This window comes from Mauremys mutica, chromosome 3, assembly GCF_020497125.1.
Source record: "Mauremys mutica isolate MM-2020 ecotype Southern chromosome 3, ASM2049712v1, whole genome shotgun sequence".
Taxonomy (NCBI): domain Eukaryota; kingdom Metazoa; phylum Chordata; order Testudines; family Geoemydidae; genus Mauremys; species Mauremys mutica.
The window spans coordinates 47,837,770-47,844,845 of NC_059074.1; the positions used below are offsets into that span (position 1 = coordinate 47,837,770).

At 46.6% G+C, this 7,076-nt stretch overlaps 1 protein-coding gene across 2 annotated transcripts in view; it reads right to left on the bottom strand.

Annotated features, from left to right (window-relative positions):
• HMGCLL1 (3-hydroxymethyl-3-methylglutaryl-CoA lyase like 1) overlaps positions 1 to 7,076 on the bottom strand; it is a 98,117-nt gene that overhangs the window by 18,914 nt on the left and 72,127 nt on the right. The gene's annotated exons all lie outside the window — the stretch shown is intronic.

Genomic DNA, 7,076 nt, shown 5'->3' on the forward strand with positions numbered 1-7,076 from the left:
GTTTTGTTGTCTGTTGTTTGTAACCACATCTGTCCCTTTTTCTCTTACTTAGTATCATTCAAATCTCTGTTCTTTATTAATAAACTTATTCTTCATTTTACTACAAACTATCTCAGTGCTGTTATCCTGAAGTACAGAGTGAGTCTTCAGCTAACCTAACAGGCTGGTGCGTGTAGTGTAGCTCTTGTGGCAGTGAACTTAATTTCAGTGACTGTCCAGTGAGAGGGACTAAACACTGCAGAGAGACGTCTTTCGGAAACGCGGGAAATGAGGTTCACTGATTGTTACCTGCAATGGAAGGTTAAGACTCGCAGATTCTCGAGGAGTTTGATGGTGCGGTGGACAGACTGGTGTGGCAGGAACCTGACACACAGTTTAAGCCTCAGCAAAGCTCTCCCTTATGATTCTGGGTGTCCTAAGGGGAATGATGCAGTGAGGAAGGCACCAAACTCATTCTCACATCTTAGGCATCTAAGCGGACTGACTCCAGGAGAAGGATTCCTAGTTATGGATGGCTAGTAGAGATAGGCACCTTCCTGCAGCAGCCTGGATTTAGGCATCTATCTCCACACCCCTCACCTCAGCATCACCCACTGGCTAGTTTAAGCAGCTCCCCACCGAGCATGAAGCAGAAAGTGCCTGATTTGAATGCTGAGGGGTAAGTGTTGGCCATGGAGGGGCGGGAGGGAGTAGATTGGAATAAGGAGCCTGAGAGAGGGCGCACACAACTGGGAATGGAGGCTGGTGGGGTAACACCAACCAAACATTTCACAGATGGTTACTAACTCTGATTCTCATTTTCTGGGTGCCCAACTTGATATCCTGAGGTTTGATTGCAGAAGTGGTGCTAAGCATTCCCAGCTGCAACTGAAGTCAATAGGAGCTATGCTTTGAATATATCAAGTGCTGTTTAATGCTAAGGACTCTGAAAAGCCAGTTCCTAGGTGTCTCAAATTGGCTGTCCAGAATTAGTGGATACTTTGGACTTTAATTTCTCTGTGGCTCAATTCTCCATTGTTAAAATGGAGATTATAATATCCCTTCATCTCAAAGGGGTCTGGTAAAAATAAATTAATTTATATTTGTGTAGCACTCAGATATTATAATGAAAATCCCATGAGGAAATTAATGATTCTGTCTTCAGAAAGGGTTTGAATAGTAACTAAGGCATAGGGCTGCACACTGAGGAGAAAACAAAATACTGAATTGCTGCTTGTTAAGTGAGCAACATTCATTCTCGGCAGTGGATGAGGATGGGGTTCTGTGGAAAAAAAACAGTATGTAATCATATAATTAAGGCTGGGAGTTTGTCACAGGGGTAACAGAAGTCACAGATTCCATGACTTTTTGTGACCTCCATGACTTCTGCAGTGGCTGGTGTGCCTGGCCCCTGGGCCAGTCGCACCAGCTGCTACTGGAGCCATGCCCCCCATCCCCAGCAGCAGCAGAAGTTTGGGTGCAGGAGGGGTGCAGGAGGTTGGGGCATAGAGTGAGGGCTCTGGGCGGTGCTTACATCAGGAGACTCCCTGAAAGCGGCAACATCTCCCTCCCTTGGCTCTTAGGCGGAAGCATGGCCAGGAAGCTCTGCCTGCAGGCACCGCCCCAACAGCTCCAATTGGCCGCAGTTCCCGGCCAATAGGTGCTCTGGAGCCTGCGCTCTTGGTGGAGGCAGCATGCATTGCTTCCTGGCCATGCTTCCGCCTAGGAGCTGAAGGAGGGGGATGTCGTCACTTCCGAGGAGGTGTGGAGCCAGGTAGGAAGCCTGCCAACCCTGCCAATCCCCCTTCCCCCAGCATCAGCAGAGGTCCTGGGCTGCGTGCCGCTGCCTACCAACCCCCCAGCACCCGTGAGGGTCCCGAGCCACCCTCTCTACACCAGCAGGGGTCCCAAGTTGCCACTCCGAGCACCCACGGCACCCCCGGGCCATCCCCACCCCCAAGATTTAGTCAGGGGTATATAGTACATGTCATGGACAGGTCACAGGTGTGAATTTTTGTTTACTGCCCATGACCTGTCCATGACTTTTACTAAAAATACCTTTGACACAAGCATCATCACTTTGTAGAAAAACAAAAACGAAAAGGGAGACTGGAACAACTACATGGGTACATGCACTGCTACAGACTAGGGACTGAAAGGCTAGGCAGCAGTTCTGCAGAAAAGGACCTAGGGGTTACAGTGGACAAGAAGCTGGATATAAGTTGACAGTGTGCATTTGTTGCCAAGAAGGTGGGCTGTATAAGTAGGGGCATTGCCAGCAGATCGAGGGACGTGATCATTCCCCTCTATTCGACATTGGTGGGGCCTTATCTGGAGTACTGTGTCCAGTTTTGGGCCCCACACTACGAGGAGGATGTGGAAAAATTGGAAAGAGTCCAGTAGAGGGCAACAAAAATCATTAGGGGGCTGGAGCATATGATTTATGAGGAGAGGCTGAGGGAACTGGGATTGTTTAGTCTGCAGAAGAGAAGAATGAGGGGGGATTTGATAGCTGCTTTCAACTACCTGAAAGGGGGTTCCAAAGAGGATGGAGCTAGACTGTTCTCAGTGGTACCAGATGACAGAACAAGGAGTAATGGTCTCAAGTTGCAGTGGGAAAGGTTTACGTTGGATATTAGGAAAAAAACATTTTCACTAGGAGGGTAGTGAAGCACTGGAATGGGTTACCTAGGGAGGTGGTGGAATCTGCTTCCTTAGAGGTTTTTAAGGTCACGCTTGACAAAGCCCTGGCTGGGATGATTTAGTTGGGGATTGGTCCTGCTTTGAGCAGGGTGTTGGACTAGATGACCTCCTGAGGTCCCTTCCAACCCTGATATTCTATGATTCTATGATCTTGCTACTAAGTGTAGCAGGAAAAGCTTTAGCAAAAGTCATATTAGTGCGCCTATGACAACTGGTGAATCATGTCTACCCTGAATCACAGTGCAGATTCAGGGCTGGAAGATCAACTGTAGACATGACATTTTCTCTGCATCAACTCCAAGTGCACATGGCAAAACCAACCATTGTAGATTACCTTTGTGGACCTAACCAAAGCATTCGACACAGTCAACAGAGCAGGTCTATTTGCAATATTAGAAAAGACAGGATTCCCACCGACCCTGTTAACTCTTCAACTTTCATTCCACAACAACATGGGAGAAACTGTCCAGTTTGATGTGTCCACATTGGATAGGGTGACCAGATCACAGGGATGAACTATCGGGACGCAGGGTGGGGGCGGAGCAAAGCAACAAAAAAAAACAACGGCAGTGGAGCAAAAAAAAAGCACAGCACCCCAGCCTCAAGCGCTGCCCTCCCCGCAGAGCCTCCTGGCCCCCAGCCCGCCCCTGACACATGTGGCGTGTCCCACCACCGGCAGGGAGCCCCACACCTTTCCCACTTGGCTGCGCTCATAGAATATCAAGGTTGGAAGGAACCTCAGGAGGTCATTTAGTCCAACCCCCCTGCTCAAAGCAGGAACAATCCCCAACTAAATCAGACAGATTTTTGCCCCAGATCCCTAAATGGCCCCCTTAAGGATTGAACTCACAACCCTGGGTTTAGCAGGCCAATGCTCAAACCACTGAGCTATCCCTCCTGCGCTGGAGCACAGCCGAGCAGGAGAGGTGTGGGGCTCCCTGGCAGCGACGGGGAAGTTTATCAGTTCGGGGGACCCCGACCGGCTCCTCGCCCCTGTCTGCTGGCCGCCCCTCCTGGGACAAGTCTCGCCCCCGCAGCCTCTCTTTGCCGCATGTCTCTGGCAGCCCACGCCCCCGGGCCGCGCTGCCCACCCGGGCCCTGCCCGCTCCACGCTGCCCCCGGACCCACCGCACTGGCCTGCGGGCTGCAGGGCTGGTGCAGCCTCCGCGCTGCGCTCCCGGCCCCAGCCAGCTATGGCCTGTGTGCCCAGACTGCTGCACAGGGGCGTCTCCTCCCCAGGTCTGGCTTGGGATCCAATGGGGCAGTGAGGTGGCGGGGCTGGGGGTGGGGATTTGGGGAGGGATCCAGTGGGAGAAGGAAGGGGCGGAGTTACGGCAGAGAGAGTGAGAGCCCCTCTGGGCTCCACCTGTGTGCCGGAGCAGAGGGCAAAATTTTTTGTTTGTCCAGTCTCCCGACCAAACATCGGTCAGGACGCGGGACAAACAAGCAAATATCGGGACAGTCCCGATAAAATCGGGACGTCTGGTCACCGTAACATTGGACAGCTCTGAGATGAAAAGAGGAGTGAAGCAAGAATGCGTTCTTGCCCCTACACTCTTTGTAATCTTCTTCTCAGTACTCTTGAACTGTGTGTTTAAGGACATGAAAGCTGAAGTGTATCTCTACACAAGATCAGATGGGAAACTCTTCAACTTGTCCCGACCTAAGTCAAAGACCAAAGTAAAAAAGGTGCTAATCAGGGAACTTCTATTCACTGATGATATTGCCCACATAGCCCACAATGAACATCTACAACAAGAACTCATGGACTGCCTTTCAAGTGGCTGTCAGGCATTTGTTCTCACCAAGAGCATCAAGAAAATGGTTGATTTGGACAGGGGGTTCCACAAGATCCTTCAATTACCTTAAATGCAAACCAGCTAGAAGTAGTCCAAAAGTTCAGCTATTTAGTTCTACAGTGACCACCAACGTCTCACTGGATGAAGAACTAAATGTTCATGTTGGAAAGGCTGCCACTACCTTTAGCAGACTAACTAAAAGAGCAAGGAACAACTCAAAGCTTACTATCAACACCAAAATGCTAGTGTACCAAGCTTGTGTCCTCAGCACTCTCATGTATGGTGAAGAAACATGGCAATTTATGCTCATCGGGAGAAAAGGTTAAACAGTTTCCACCTACATTATTTACGCCGCATACTCCACACCAAATGGCAAGATAAAGTCAATACTGCAAAGGTTCTTCAAAGGGAAAATTTACCAAGTGTGACAGCCCTGCTCAAGCAAAGACGACTGCAGTTGCTGGGCCATCTGAGTAAGTTGGAAGATGGATGCATACCCAAGGACATGCTATATGGGGAACAAGAACAACAGGATGTTCCAAGCTTCGCTATAAGGACACATGCAAGCGAGATATGAAGGAATTTGGAATTGATCCGGACCAATGGGAAATCTTGGCAAGTGATCGTAACAAGTGGCACCATCGTCTGCATCAGGGTATCAAAGTCCATGACAGAAGCAGGCTCCTACACCTTGAAGAGAAAAGAGCCGTAGGAAGCAAGCAGCTCCCAACCAAGATACATACATTTGCAATAACTGCCAAAGATCATGCAAATCTCCAGTTGGACTATTCAGTCACATGAGACATTGCAAACCATCTACATCACAGGCTGCAACTCCCACCATCTCTTGCATATGAAAGGATGCCAACAAACCCTAGACTAAAACTAAATAATTAAAGACTGAATCATAATGAACTATGCAACCTTAATTCTGGCATTTCCTAACTTTTGAATATTTGACTCTGCAACCTGAATAATATTTTTTAACTATGTGTGTGCATGTGCATATGTGTGTAATATATACACAATCTGTAGAAACAATACATTTTTGTTCACTTGATTCAGGAAGTGAGTGAAGCCCAAGATAAAACAAATACATGTATCTTGGTAATACACAGAATATCCCCCACCATCTGCTTCCTGATCAATCTAACCAAGATGCCCTTGATTAAAAGTTGTAAAATAAATAGTCCAATTACATGTTCGCAAATCTACCATCAGCCATGTTGTTAATCTCAGTTGAGAAGCCAGTCGAGTACCGTTTCACTTCTGCAAGATCAGTTAAGTCTCAATGGCAAAGTGGCATGCAGAAAAGCTGACCCTACCATGCCTTATTCTTTAACCATTCTGTGCATATTGGACTTCAGTTTTTTTAATTTTGGCACTTTCTGTAAATACTCAACAGTTAATTTTTAAATATTTTTGAAGTGATTAAGTTACATTCTGAAAACTTTTCAAATTAATTTGATTCTATAAGCACCCGGACAACTTTTTAAAAAGGCTTTTTACATTTTCAGCATTTGGAAGTAATTAATTTCTAGTCCAAAAAATGAATATTTGTCCCTAAGAGAAAGAGCTGGATTACTGCCCAGCCCACTTCAGAACTGGATTATACTGACTCTTAGTCATTTAAATAGTCAAGTTTAACAAGATACAGTTTAAATGATAATAGGAGGTCTCTAAAAAGGCCATTGCTGTGGGCACATGGGATTACAACTACCAAATAGTGACTAGGAAGACAACAGTGGAAGAGAGAAAATTCACACAAGTGCCATGCAAAATAGAGTGGAGGGAATGAATGTATGGGAAAGACATCGGCTTACTATGATTTCCCTACCTCCCTGTGGAGTTGCTGGCATCCTCTCCACTCCACTTACATGTTGATGGAGGCAATATAAAGGCAAAAAGGGATTGGAGGTGGCCAGCAGAAAGGAAGAGGCACAGAATGTGGTATTCTATGGAGCATGTTGCTCTCAAAAAGGCAAAAAACCTGCTGGTAAAACATACATAAATTACTCTAAGGCCCATATGAATCCTAACAGAGAAATCAAACAGCGTTAGATGGAAATGGTGCAATCATTGGCTGCACCAGCAACTTCGCAAGACATGTAAATAATGCTAGAGTGAGGAAAAAGGGATAAGGAGCCAGGAATCTTGAATGTGGACTGACCAAGGTCGACAGGTTTGTCCTCTGATAATCCTATGAGTCCATGGTTTCTGTTCCTTTCACTAGCTAGCTGCCCAGATCTTTATGTCAAAAAAGGATGTAGCAGAAGAGAACCTGCCTGGGAGCTAAGTATCATTTGACGTACATTGTCTCATTCTTTATGTTTTTTTCATGGGAAGAAAGCAAGTTAATGGAAGTAGTACAAGATTGCTTAATTACATATTAGTTGAAAAGCCAACTAGATCAGAATGACCTGAGTGATCTAATAACTGGAAACACACTAGAAAGTTATAAATGAAGTTGGAGTATAACATATTATCAGGTTTTAAATGCTGATAAGTGGCTGCTGATCAGACAACTGCACAAAAATACTGGAATTCAGAAAAGAAGACCTTGCAGAATGTGAGACATGCTACTTGATGGCACTT